Raw genomic sequence first — 14,334 nt, 5'->3', positions numbered from 1 at the left:
CTTTACAAAAGCACACAGAGTTTCCTGGTTGGTGGGGGACAAAAGCATCTCCTTATACATATCTCCCAAGGACCAATGAAAAAGGGATCTCTGTCCAAAGAAGTCTGGTTCAGTTCCACTGTTGCTATGTGCACCACAGGCAGGATCTTAAGATGTCTTCTATATAAGCAATGGTGCTCAGGTGCAAGGCAACAACAGGAGGCTGCAACTGTTTGAGTTGTCACCTGAGAAGAGCAAGCCTTAATTAAAACAGTACCTCAATCAGATTGGCCCATGGCCATGTTTGTGAGGAATTGTCTTTATTGGTGATTTGTACAGGAGGGTATTGAGTGTTGACTGTGCTTGGTCTAGGGAGTGGTACTATTAGGTGTGGCCTTATTTTGGGGAAGTGTGTCACTGTGGGCCCAGGTGGGCTTTGAGACCCTCCTCTTAGCTGCCTGGAAGCCAGTCTTCTCCTGTTTGCCTTTCGATGAAGATGTAGAACTCTCAGCTCCTCCAGCACTATATCTGCCTGGATGCTGCCATGTTCCTGCCTTGATGATAATGGACTGAACCTTTGAACCCGTAAGCCAGCCCCAATTAAGTATTATCCTTTATAAGAGTTGACTTGGTCATGGTGTTTCTTCACAGCAATGGAAACATAACTAAGACAGAAGTTGGTAACAGGAACTGGGGTATTGCTGTGAGAGGCCTGACCATGTTTTTATTTGGAGGGATGTAGATTTTAGGACTTTGGATTCAGGAAGCAGTGGAATGCTTAAAATGAGGCTTAATGGGCTATTCCAGTAGGAATATGGAAGATGCTGCTGCTGACGGTGATTTGAACTGTGCAGGTCTGCTGGCCCAAGAGGTTTCAGTGGCAAAGGATTTTAGTATGTGACTGTTCTTCTGAATTTTTGGTGAAGAATGTGAGTGCTTATTTCCCTTATCCAAAGAGTCTGCCTGAGGCTAAGGTGAAGAGAGTCAAATTAATTGCATTGACAAAGCAGGTCTCAAAACAATCCAGTTTCAACTCTGTGCTATGGCTTCCTCTCATGAAGAGTGCTTTGATGAAGCATAGCACACTTAAAAATAAAAAATACAAAATATGTGGTTCAAGTAATAAAGGGGCACCAGGAAGCAAAATGGAACTGAATCCTATGTTCAAGGAGATGAACTGATTAAGTTCATTTTAGAAGTGGTTACCTCAGAGCAAGATCCCACTCAGCTAAGCTTACTCTGTATGTGATTGCAGTTGAACAAGAGACACTTATATCATGTTAGATGTTATTATGAACGGATTGTTGTTTTCATTTGGACTTTTAATCTGGAATGAACTAAAATCCAGAAATGGTGGTACACATCTTTAATCCTAGCATTCAAGAAATTGATCCATGACAATCTCTGAGTTCAAGGTCAGTGTACAGTGCAAGTTCCAGGACTGCCAAGCTTAGGCAGTGAAGGATGTAATAGAACGAGGGGGGCCAAGTCCCAGTCCCAGCAAGCAGCAGAACTTGGCAGCTATGACCATGTGGCTCTGGCTTTAGAGCCAAGAATAGAAGGGACTACTGGAACAATTGATGCTGGTTAGCCAGAGCTAAGAAATTAGCACTGATTAAGAAGAGACCAGCATCACTGAGGTGAAATCTTTTGGGAAGTGATTTTTGAGAACACAAAGAAGCTGTGTTTCAGAGATAGCCAAGGTTGTACCTCATGATTCAACTGGACTCGATAATGTATAAGAATCAGCCAGATGGAACTGGTTTTGAAAGCATGAAGGGGTCATGGAGAGCAGCTGAGGCTTGGCACTGTGAGAGGTCATGGAAGGCCAGTGCTGGAGGTGCAGCCTCAGTTGTTGTTAATGGCCCAGAACTGAAGAGGCCATGCAAAGAAACTGAGGCTTGGCACCATGAAGGGAGACCATGAGAGGCTATTGGTGAAGCCTAGTTGTAGCAGAAGATCCCAGCATATTGGAAATGCCAGTATCATGGGATGCCCAGCAAGTACAGCAGTAGAATAAAGTCAATCAGAGCTTAGAGTACTACAGAAGGCACAAGTGACCTAAGTCCTTTGGAGGAGCCCAGAAGATCATGTGTAGAACCCAAACATCATACAAAAAGTTATAAAGTTGTAGTTGCCTTGGAGACCCCAAGATGCTAGAGATACCAGAGCCATGGTACCTGCTGAGGAAAGCTGTTACCAGGGAGTGGACTAGCTGAAGAAAAAGTGTTGTAGTCAGCACAGCCGAAAGCAGTTGAACATCAGAAATGGAGTTGTAGAGCTTGGAGTTTGTTCAGCTGGATTTTGGTCTTGGTTTGGTCCAGTATTTTCCTACTATGATGTTAGGAATGATAATGTGTATCCTGTGTTGTTGAAAGTATGTGATCTGCTTTTTCATTTTGATTTTATAGGGAATTACAGTTAAGAGATTATATAAATCTTAGAAGAGACTTTGAACTTTAGACTTTTAAACATTGTTGAAACTCTTATAGATTATGGGACTATGGAAGTTGGACTAAATGTAGCTTGTATTATGCTATGGCTCCCATAAACTCATTTGTTTGAACAAGCTTACGGGGGCTAGAGAGTAGAATGTGGTGGTTTGAATGTGCTTGGCCCAAGGAGTGGCACTCTTAGGAGGTGTGGCCTTATTAGAGGAAGTGTGTCACTGTGGGGCTGGGTTTTGAGATCCCCCCACCTCTTGTTGCGTAGGAGCTAGTCTTCTCCTGATTGCCTTTGGAACAAGATATAGAACTCTCAGTTCCCCCAGAACCACATCTGCCTGGATGCTGCCATGCTTCCCATTTTGGTGATAATAGACTGAACCTCTGAACCGGTAAGCCGGCCCCAATCAAGCATTGTACTTTATGAGTTGACTTAGTCATGGTATCTCTTCACAGCAGTAAAACCCTAAGACAAAAGATCCAGATCATTGTGGATGGTTCCACCCAAGGCTGATGGATCTGAGCTATATAGGAAAGATAGCTGATTATGAGCCAGATAGCAAGCTAGTAAGCACTATTCCTCCATGTGTGTACTTCATTTCCTGCTTGAGTTTCTGCATAACTTCTCTCAATGATAGATGGTGACCTGGAAGCATATGATAATATAAGCCCTTTCCTTCCCAAGTTGCTTTTGATTAGAATGTTTTAGCACAGTCAACAGAAAGCAAACCAGACCAGCATCCCTGGAGGCTTCGTGTGGTGAGAGTGCATTCTTTATGAATTTGATAAACGATATGTTTTCTGGGCCTTCCATAGTATCTACTTGTCTTAGAGTTTTACTGCTGTGAAGAGATACACCACGACCAAGGCAATTCATAAAAGGAACAATGCTTAACTGGGACTGGCTTACAACTTCAGAGGTTCAGTTCATTATCATCATGGCAAGAAACATGGCAGCATCCAGGCAGACATAGTGCTAGAAAAGAAACTGAGAGTTCTACATCTTGATCCTAAGGCAGCTAGGATGAGGGTCTCAAAGCCCAACCCCACAGTGGCAGACTTCCTCCAACAAGGCCACACCTACTCCAACAAGGCCACACCTCCAAGCCTAGCCATTTCTACCTTAATGGTTACAACTCAGATGGGTACTCTCCTGTCCATTTTGACCAGAGCTTTGTTTAGCCTGCGTTGGAGTTTAACACTGTCTTTCTCCTTTTACATCTGTTACTCCCCAATCAATAGCTATTATTCCCAACTCCATTTCAGAATCTTGTAGCTCTCACCACGAGAAGAGAAGCTGTAGCTCTCAACCTGTGACCACAGTCATACCAGAAACTGAGTAGGGAGTCCTAACCTTGTGCTGATCTATCTGAGCTTCTGACACAAACACACTATAGATGGGTGGCTCAACCAATAATCTCATAGTTCTCAGGTCTGGAGGACAGGCAGCACAAGGTAAAATCACTGGCAGATTTGGTGTCTAGTCAGGAGTCCAGTTTTCCTACCCACAGGTTAGACTTTCTAACCACCTCTTTTCATAAGAGAAAGGGTAAGTCGGCATTCTAGAACATCATTTATAAGGGCTCCAATTACCTTTATGCAGACTCTTACCATCATGACCTAATTACTTCCTAAAGGTCTCATCTTCCAGTATCATCACTCAGTGTGCAAGAGTTTCAACATAGTCACTTGGGGTTGATATAAATAGACCATAACAGGCACCGAATGGCTATGCTTATAAAGCAAGCTGGCCTGAGGAAAGTCAATTACAAATTTTTATCCCTCTACTTTCCTCTACTAGCCATAAAACTGCTAATACAGATAGGTCAGAGAATTCAAATTTTGGGAGGGGGGTATGTTCACATTGGAGCATTGAGCACATGGTGGGACATGAGCTCATGAACTCTGTGGGTGGGGCTGGAGGGAGAGAAGAAACAAGTATCCTTCATCTGCTATTGGAACCAGTTGGTTTACTCACTGCAGCTGTGTTGACTCCCTCTGGGCTGCCAATGAAAAACAGTGCACAGGGCCCAGCTTTGCCTGCACCAGATGCCCTTGCCCTCTGACACGGAAATGTTTGTGTGAAAAGTGCTGACTATTCCAGCTTTGAAGGGATGAATCAGTCAATTCAACAAGGCAAGAAACCATATAATTTCATTCTTTTTAGTTTGCTTATTTCAAAGCCTGTAGTAGCTACGGCTTGGCTCTTTTCAGGAAGCAATCTAAGAATGTCCTGCATCTTAAGCTAAAGTTCCCAAAATATCTGGGAGTAATTTATAGAAAATTGACTGTATGGACTATGCATAAGCTTCCCTGAAATTCTAAAATTTCTGGGGCAGCGATGAAAAACATTAATATATCTGCTTATTTCTGTTCACTAGTTTCTAACTTACTGAAAATTTAACAAATATTCTGTCTTTAATTTCATAATTTGTGTACACAATAGAAGGGAATTTTCCTCCCTTGAAGATTTAGAAACTCAGAATTTAAGTTCTTGAGATCACAGAGCTAAGAATCAGCCAGCACAGCCAGTTCTACTGTGGTCAGAGGGAATCGTGAAGAATTGGTCTTGGTCACTGGTCCTATTCCCTTAGGACCTACTTGCAGGTTTGTTTGGATTTTCAGTGTACCCACAAATAAAGAGTTGGGCACACTGTGCAGGGTTCTGGGAGGAGGTACTGAAACCAGGGGACATTTAAGTTGCACACTTGCTGACACTCAGCATCTGCTAATTGGTGACACCTATAAATAAATGAGTTGTTTTCAAGGTGGGCACGTGTTAGATGTGAGAATTGTCGTTCTCATGTGAGTATTCTTTGATATTTAAAAAAAAGCATGGCACCTTAACCCATTACTACCTCTTGGCAACTAAAAAGAATTTGTGTGTGTGTGTGTGTGTGTGTGTGTGTGTGTGTGTGTGTGTGTGTGTGTGTGTGTTTCAGCTTGTCAAGTCCAGGCACTGCATCCAGGACAGCTCCAGAGAAGCAACCTCTTGATGCTCCAATCTTCTGTCACAGACACAGACACTTCTACTAGACCTGTTCCTACTGATCTGTCCACAAATAGTTTCACAGACCCTGGACAGCAAGGAAACAACCAATTCTCCTAAGTCTGGACAACATCCCCATACTCATTTTCCCAGGTTTCCTAGAGTCACATTGCCCCAAAGTCAACAGGAAGTTGCAAAAGATCACGATGACCCTATTCCTGCTACACCATTATCTCTTTCTGTTTTTTTTTTCCTTTTTTAAATAAACCAAAATAGGGGAACGTTAGCATTTTTCTAAGCTCCACCCCACAGTTACCTAGCAACAGCCAGGTGTGGCTGACTCATTATAAAAGAGGTTGTTCGCCCCCTCTGTTCTCTCTTGCTCTTGCCTTCATTCCTCTCAAAGTTGCTTTTGGTCATGTTGTTTATCACAGCAATGGAAAACAAAGTAAGACAGAGGGAAGGAAGCAGCTGATGGTTATGGTCCACCTGTACCTCCTCTGTGAAGCCACTTTGCACCTCTCTGCCTGGCAACTGTCGCTATGATTGAGTTCCAGTCTGCAAAGCAATTAGCATTTGTCAGTGAAAAAGAAATAAACTTAAATAAATTAGAATCTCATTAAAAAGCCAACAGAGTTCTGTAGTACATGTGGCACATGAAAATAGCACAGCTGCTGGAGACTGTCTGCTAGAGGGAGAGCTCTGCTGAGTGAGACTGTGCCCGTGGCTTACAGGTCAAAAGCACGAATTAGTTTCCCTTGAAAGAACCTAAGAGGGAGGAGAGTCCTTGCATTAGTGTGTGTTTCCGCCATTAGCCATGCAGTCTTCTCCCACTCAGTCTCATCTTCAATTGCATGTCTGACTCTCACATTAGAACTCTTATCTTTAAGTCTTAGGTTATATTTCCTGCTTTGGTACAGATGCAAGTTGAACCCTGATTCACTCTTCCTCAGTGAAGTACTGGGAAAGTACAAGGCTGCTGTATGCATTCTCTTTCACCAAACAACTTTTGGATTGTTTGTCTTACAAGCCTGCAAGGCCAGTGAGAGAGATTTTTACCTTCTCAGGAAAAATATTTTCATGCCATGGATGACACTAAAATTGATCTCCCAGTTTCTCAAGCTCTGCTGTCTTAGTCTGTTTCCTGTTGCTCTACCAAACTACCTGGCACTGGGTAATTTATAAAGAATAGAAGTTTGTTTGGCTACTTGGTCTGAAGACTTAAAATTCCAAGAGTATGGTACCAGCATCAGGGGGACATCGGGTGAGAGCCTCCTTATATAGCAAAATAGGAGTCTTCACCTATTAGCAAACAGAGCAAGCATGAAAGTGTGGGTCTCTCTTCTAATAAAGTCACTAATGCTGTCAATTGAGTCCCATCTTCATGACCTCATTGACTATGAATCACAGCTCAGTAGTATCCTGTGTGTGTGTGTGTGTGTGTGCGTGTCTGTGTGTGTTCATGTATGATCCAAGTGGGCGTGTACCTGTGTGCACACACAAGAAGCTAGGTGTCAATTTTGGGAGTTGTGTCTCAGGTGTGTTCTACCTTGCTTTCTCCCCTCCCCCTCCCCACCCTCCACGCCCACTGGGACCTATGGCTGTCTAAACTGGCTGGCCAGTGAGGCCCAGGGATCCATCAATCTCTACTTCCCCAGCATTAGGATTACAGGTTCTTGCCACCCTACTCAGATCTCTTTTAAGGTAGGTGCTGGGGATTGAAATCATGTCCTCATGTTTCTGTAACAAGCACTTTACCAAATAAGCAACTCCCTGGCCCTACTTCACTGTAATTTTTAAGACTTGGATTCATATTCTCTGGAGCTTTACACACTAGCAAACTGCATTTCAATGCAGTCTTGTGACTTAAGTGTTCAATATATTAGAATACATGTCTTCTTTATCTATTGTGGGAACATCGTCCCATTGAATGGTCCCTTGCTCACTATGTCTGATTGTAGGTTAGATGAGATTATCAGGAAGGGCAAGATGATGTGTATTCACTGTTGGCAGTGGCTACTCAAAGGTTCCCCTACCCCCAGCACCCTTGCTGGGAGACACAAATATCACTTGCATTAAAGCACAGAGCAGACTTCCTTATCTTAGGAATAGGCCCAAGGAATCAGAAGTTAACGATGCAATCAAGACTTTAAATTGTTTTGTTAATGTGCATTAAATTGTAATTATCTGCATTAAACTCATTAGACATTGTACTGCCTAATTATCACGTTAAGAGAGATCTGAGACTTGACAGACCTCCCCTTCCAGAGGAGAGTCACTCGGCAAGAGCCACACCTCTGGCTCTAGGCTTTTAGCAACGCTTCATCAGGGCCATTGTGCTGAGTCACAGCCCACAGGCCTAGGAACCACAGAAACTCACTCAGCTTGGACAGCAGAGGGACAGTGAGGGTTAGGAGGCCTGGGCTACACCAATCAAGCAGCAGACTTTTCTTTCCCTGGACTCACTCAAGTGTGGCTGTAGCTACAGGGTCCTTACACTATGAGGACTTCAGGAGGCCTGGCCTGGTGTCTGCATTCAGAAACCATCTGGCCACGAAGTGGTCTTCTCTATATTTCCAGTCTCCCAGAGTTCCTTCCCAGGATCTACTGTGGTTTGCCTAGAATAAGCAATGAAGCAAAATTACAATGTGGGGACCTTACAAAGTCAAAGAACATCTATTCCAGCTTCTTTCTATCCCGTAGAAGGGAACAGAAGCCCACAAGATTTGGTTTCTCACATTGCTTGGAAGAGAGAGAATCATGTTTCAATCTCAAGCACAATGATTGCCAACTTTGCTGCTTATTCTCCACTGTCCAGGCAAGACGTTTTGAAAACCTAACTCTGAATAATTCAAGAAGTCTTTTCACAGAGTATACCTCCAAAATAAGGTTAGGAAGAGAAGATGCTCCCTACAGTCAGTCAGTCAGTCATTCCCCTCATCCCTTTAGTCATGTGTCTTAGTCATTCCTTGAGAGTCTACTCCATGCTGGGCTCTGTGTTCCCGTTGATGAGGAAAACCAAGTCCATGCTTCCAAAGAGAGACAAGAGGTACTTAAGGGATTATACAAATAAATGCACAATTATCTTCTTGGAAACTGCCTTAGGTTTTACTCCTGTAGACACCATAACCAAGGCAAGTCTTATAAAGGACAGTATTTCATTGGACTAGCTTACAGATTCAGAGGTTCAGTCCATCATCATGGTGGAGCAGGGCGGCATCTAGGCAGGCATGGTACAGGAGGAGCTGACAGTTCTACATCTTTCTCTGAAGGCTGCTAGCAGAATACTGACTTCCAGGCAGCTAGGATGAGGGTCTTAAAGCCCATATCCACAGTGACACACCTACTCCAACAAGGTCACACCTACTCCAACAGGGCCACACCTTCTAATCGTGCCACTCCCTGAGCTGAGCATATACAAACTACCACAGAAATGAAAGGAAGTAGGGAGGAGAAAGAGGGAATGTGATGTAATAGTACACTAATGGTAGACATCACTAATCCCACCCCTAAATGGGAGAACAATGAGATAAGAAGAACATTTGGAGTAAACTAAGGTCAGAAGAGGTAGGACCCATGCCACTGAATCACTTACACTTTCCTCTATTCTCAGAGTAAGTGGACTTGGTATTGACTTGAATGAGCATGGACAGCTAAGTGTTGAACAGTCTGCAGCTGAGATCATGTTCCACACTTTCCAAACACCAAATGCAGGTCTTGAGTAAAGGAGGCAGGACATAAGCAGCTTTGCCTGTGAGGGTAGTAACAGGATTGATGGTGGTTAAATTACAGCCCCATTGATTATAAGCTGTTTCTCTAGGGCAATGGTTCTCAACCTTTCTGATGCTATAACCCTTTAATATTGTTCCTCCTGTTGCGGTGATTCCCAAATATAAAATTATTTTTGTTGCTACCTTATAACTGTAATCTCCCTACTGTTATGAATGGTAGTATAAATATCTGATATACCAGATATCTGATATGTGACCTCAGTGAAAAGATCATTTGACTCCCACAGGTTGAGAACCTCTGCTCTAAAACCTGCCATTTCACCTTTTTGGAGGCTTGGTTTCCCCAGGTTAAAACTGTCCCCTCAGGTTTTTGGCAGGGATTAAATATATTTTGCAGTTCTTGGTTCTGACTAGCATAAAAGACTGAAGTTTACATTCTGACAATGGTGGAGCCTAAAGTTCATATCAAAGTGAAGACAGAGTTCCTGCTGATGAGCAGGTTTGCAGAAAGCACCATTCAGTCCTCCTGTGGTCTTCCCTCTATGAGAAGAGTTAAGATATCTTTCCTCTTTATTTATGGACATTGTCCTTATGGATAGAACCCATCCTCCAGGCTTGTGAAACCTTAATAATCTCCCACACTGGTTACCTTAGGGTTTAGGGATTTAATCTACGAACCCATGAATTTCAGAGAGGCATGATCCAATCTATCACAGCGTACAATAAAAGTATAGTCATTTCTTTCTTAGGAATTTCCTCCCACTTATAAAGGTCACTGTAGAAGAAAAGGAGTCATATGTTATAAATCCTATAAAAGGATTTTATAAATCGTCCAAGGATGTGTTATGGAAGTATTGCTGTGCTTGTATTTATTCTATAGTATCTCACTTCAGAACAAACAATGTTCAAGTGGCAAACCTGACAGGCCCCTCACCTCAGTAAATGCTGCCAAAACAAGAGAGGAAATGAGGAATCTGTACATGAAAAATTATGTGAGAAGCATAGAGGTCTATTTGTTCATTTTTCCAAACAAAACAAGAATAACAGCAAGAATGTCAACAAAAAGTAATAGAATATGAAAAATGAAATCATATCTGGAGCATTAATTTATTAACATTAGATGTGGCTCAAAACCAAATTGCAAGTTGCCAGAACTCATGAAAGAGTGCGGGAAGGCAAGCAGTTACAAGGCCAGATCTTAAAGCAACTGAAGGAAGCCTGGGAAGAGCTAAATTTAACCTACCACTTATCCCCAAACCCAAGAAGTAGGGTTAAACATGGAATTTATTTAGAAATTTTAGAAAGTAGGACTGTCACTTTAAGTGCATTAAGAGGGGTGGGATTAGAAGTTGATGATAAGTATTGCTCTTCTGCCATAAGCATCCTGAGTTAATAAAAATAAAATGAATAAACATACTAAAATATTGCACAGTATTTCATAGATGTTTTGTTATTATCAGTCAATAAAAATTTAAAAAAAACCTAAAACTAAAAATGAGAAAGTTCCCTTCTGCAATGTGTTGAGAGAATGGTGTAAATTTTATCAAAATTTAGCAAAGACCCAAAGAAAAGTTCTGGTTCAGCCCCAGAGCTTTGCACAGAGAATGGCTTTAACTAGCATTATTATGTAACTCACAGTAGCTAGTAGGAGGATTTGCAATGGTCTCATTACAAGGAAATGATGAATGTTTGAGATTATAAACAGCTAAGCATACTGTGTTGGTCAACATAAATGTACCAAACACCATGTTGTATCCTCCACAAAGATGCACAGCAGCTGTTGTGTTAAGAAAATATTAATTTAGCTAAAGTGAAATCAAAATAGAATTCAGAAGACACAATGACATGATGAATGGTAAGCCAAGCGGGATGCATACAAAGCGGATAAGTGGGCTGTCACAAGCTATCAGAAAATTGTGAAATTTCTTTTAAGACTTAGTATTATCTTGCCCATACAATGTGTTTCTGTGACTGAAAGATTAAAAAAATAAATATTTGGGTACAAATATGCCGGTCAAATGCAACACAAGGAATAGGAGGGTCAGCTCTGGGTAACATATTATTTACAAGTTGAGAAGGTATGCAGGAACACACAGCAAAACTGGTAACAAAAAATGGGAACAAAATAAAATGCAAGCACATCTTCTTAGAAGAAGGTGACTTATCAGCATCAACCCATTCCGAGCATAAGAGTATAGACATTAGATGAAGATTCAGTAAAACAGAAGACACAATCAACCGTCTGTCTGGTAGATCTGACAAATCCTGTAGCCTAAACTATGGAGGCCTTTTGATTTTTCAAAGGTTATGTGGTAGTTTGCATGGCACTGTTAGGAGGTGTGGCCTTGTTGGAGTAGGTGTGGCTTTGTTGGAGGAAGTATGTGAGGTTGGGCTTTGAGACCCTCCTTCTAGTCATATAAGTGCCAGTCTTCTCCTGTCTACCTTTGAATCAAGATGTAGAACGTTTTTCTCCTCCAGCACCATATCTCCTTGACACTGCCAAGCTCCTGCCTTGATGATAGTAGACTAAACCTCTGAACCTATAAGGCATCCCCAATTACATGTTCTTTATAAGAGTTGCCTTGGTCATGGTGTCTCTTCATAGCAAAGGAAACACTAAGACAGGCTGTGACTTAGTCTATTCACAGAAAGGGATCTCCTATGAAATCAGAATGAGAATGTCTTTCATGTATAAGGAGAATGTATGTTCACAAAAGCATGAGTTTACAGATGTTTTGAAATCACAATGCAGTAAATTAAGGCAGATATGTTGGAACTGAAAAATAACATTTGGCACATGGCAGATGCAAAGAGAGAATTAAAAGAATGGCAATAAGCATGAAGCATTGCCCCACCACCACCGCCACCACCACCAGCAATGGCAAAGAGACATCTTGTTGGTGGTATTGTTCTTAGATCTATCGGGGGAAGAGAAGATGGCAATCCTTGGTTCTTCCTAGCTTGATGCCTGGCTTGGGGCTAAAGTTGTCTTATGCCTAGGACTCATAAAAATCAAATCTAATCAAATCCAGGAAGCACAGCATGGGAGGAGGAAGACAGGCAGACCTGTGGACACTATGGCTCCACAGACCTGCCCTCCAGCTCTCTGCACAGGTGGGCCACAAACTTCTGCTTTCCACCAAACCACTTAGCATGAATGAAGGGCGTCACCCAGGGGCCCATCAGCCATGTGGGCAGCCTGCAACAGGAGCCACCACAGTGTATGAGTATGTGGTGGTCAGAAGGGAGAAAAGGAGAACTGGAACAGGTTGAACATTATGAAGAGAGATGGAACTGGAAACTCAAGGGTGGAGAAATGTAGCCTGTTGTGAGTGGCCAACCCTGCCACCTGGTACCATGGTGAGGTCCCAGCCCGAGCTGCTCCTAAGGGCCATGCCTGAGTCTATAGCTATGTAGTGACAAGGGTTGGTATCAATGCTCATGACTTACGTTACCTCTAAAGAACATGGGGATGCCGCTGGTTGGGGGAGCCACTGGGAACCACACAGATGTCCAGGAACTGTGTCTATCTGGCCCTGCCTCTAATTGGATATAGGGCTCTGAAGAGCTGGCCCCATCTCTCGTGGCCAACATCACTCAGATGAGAGCAGGCCCTGCTTCTTGTCCAGGCGGCACCATTATACCTGGTCCTTGTGGCAGGAGGAACACCAGGGTTTATTGGCTGCCATCCTACTCTGAGTTCAGTGGGAAACCCTGCCGCAGGGTTTGTCTTCTGCAGTAGCACATACAGACACATACACACACACACACACACACACACACACACACACACACACACACTCAGTGGAGTGGTGAGAGGAAAAGGGATAAGGAAATGAAGGGAAGGGAAGCATATAGCACACACATACCACATACACCACACTCAGAGACATACTTTTCAGGGGTGGGAGGAGGGAGAGAAGCACACAGTATATAGCACACTGAGATACACTGATGATGGTGGTGGTGGTGATGATGATGATGGTGGTGGTGGTGGTGATGATGGTGGTAGTGGTGGTAGTGATGATGATGATGAGTGTCATCCTTGCAAGACTGTTAAAATGAAGTGGTACCCAGACAAACTACAAACCCAGCATCTGGAGGTAACTAACAGTCAAGAAGTAAGTCTACAGGGACTGGATTGGGTGGAGCTGGTTGTGGTGGTGTCATTGAAAATCATAATTTTGAGAGAAAAACAAATGAGCATTATAAACAGACTCCTCCTCAATTCTAAGAACATTTAAAACACAACACAAACAAACAAAACAATAAAAATTAAGAAAAAAACTGATAGACAAGGAGAAAGTTAAAGCATATGGCTGTGCTACATACAAAGATATGATAAATTTACAAATTTCAAAGAGAAACATTCTTTATATATGTATGTGTATGTATAAACACATGATTTATGCATATGAGTGTGTATGTGAATATGCACCACACATTCACTGTATCAATTACTTTTCTTATGACATCACACATAAGAGAAAAAAAATCCAAAGAAAAGCTGTAATTGGCTCATGTTTTCATACTGATCAGTCTGGCATGATGGGAAAGGCCTAACAGAATACCTCAGATCGTCATACAATGGTGGCATGAGCATGTGGCAAAAATTGCTTCACAAGCCAAAGATTAAGGAAGCAGTCAGCAAGGAGGATTCAAATCTAGCCTTCAAAGGCACACCCCTGGTGACCTACTACTGTCACTGAAGTCTCTCCTTCCATAGTTTTAAAGACTTCTCACCTGAGTCCACTACCCGAAGACTAAGAAGCAAAACTCTGAACCTGGGAAGATGTTTCAAATCAAGAGCATGGCCCTCACTCACCCCTCAAACAGACAAGAGGAAGGGAAACAAAAATAAGCCTTTAAAATTCCCCAAAGACCCCCCGGGTTTATCAATAAAAGCCAGGCAAATGTTTACAAGACTTGTAATCTCCATCCAATACCAACTCTTTACTACAGAAAATTTCAAATTCATTCTGTTCATTGGAAATTTCCACACTCATGAAGAGACCCAAAGTCCCTGAAACAAATTTCACATTGACTACACACTTTAATTAAAGAAGGTAAACTTGAAGGGGGGCTGGAGATTTAGCTCAGTGGTAGAGCGCTTACGTAGGAAGCGCAAGGCCCTGGGTTCGGTCCCCAGCTCCGAAAAAAAGAACCAAAAAAAAAATTTCCTTTTAAAGAA

At 42.5% G+C, this 14,334-nt stretch overlaps 1 non-coding gene across 1 annotated transcript; it reads left to right on the top strand.

The window, feature by feature from the left end:
• The first annotated feature begins 12,010 nt into the window (after positions 1–12,010).
• Positions 12,011–12,152, top strand: LOC120094478 (small nucleolar RNA SNORA48). Its single transcript, XR_015628321.1, has one exon. It is a non-coding gene; the product is annotated as a small nucleolar RNA SNORA48 (small nucleolar RNA).
• Positions 12,153–14,334: the final 2,182 nt, after the last annotated feature.

Source organism: Rattus norvegicus, chromosome 8 (genome assembly GCF_021556685.1).
Source record: "Rattus norvegicus strain SHRSP/BbbUtx chromosome 8, alternate assembly SHRSP_T2T, whole genome shotgun sequence".
Lineage (NCBI taxonomy): Eukaryota > Metazoa > Chordata > Mammalia > Rodentia > Muridae > Rattus > Rattus norvegicus.
This window is presented reverse-complemented; position numbering and strand designations above follow the sequence as displayed.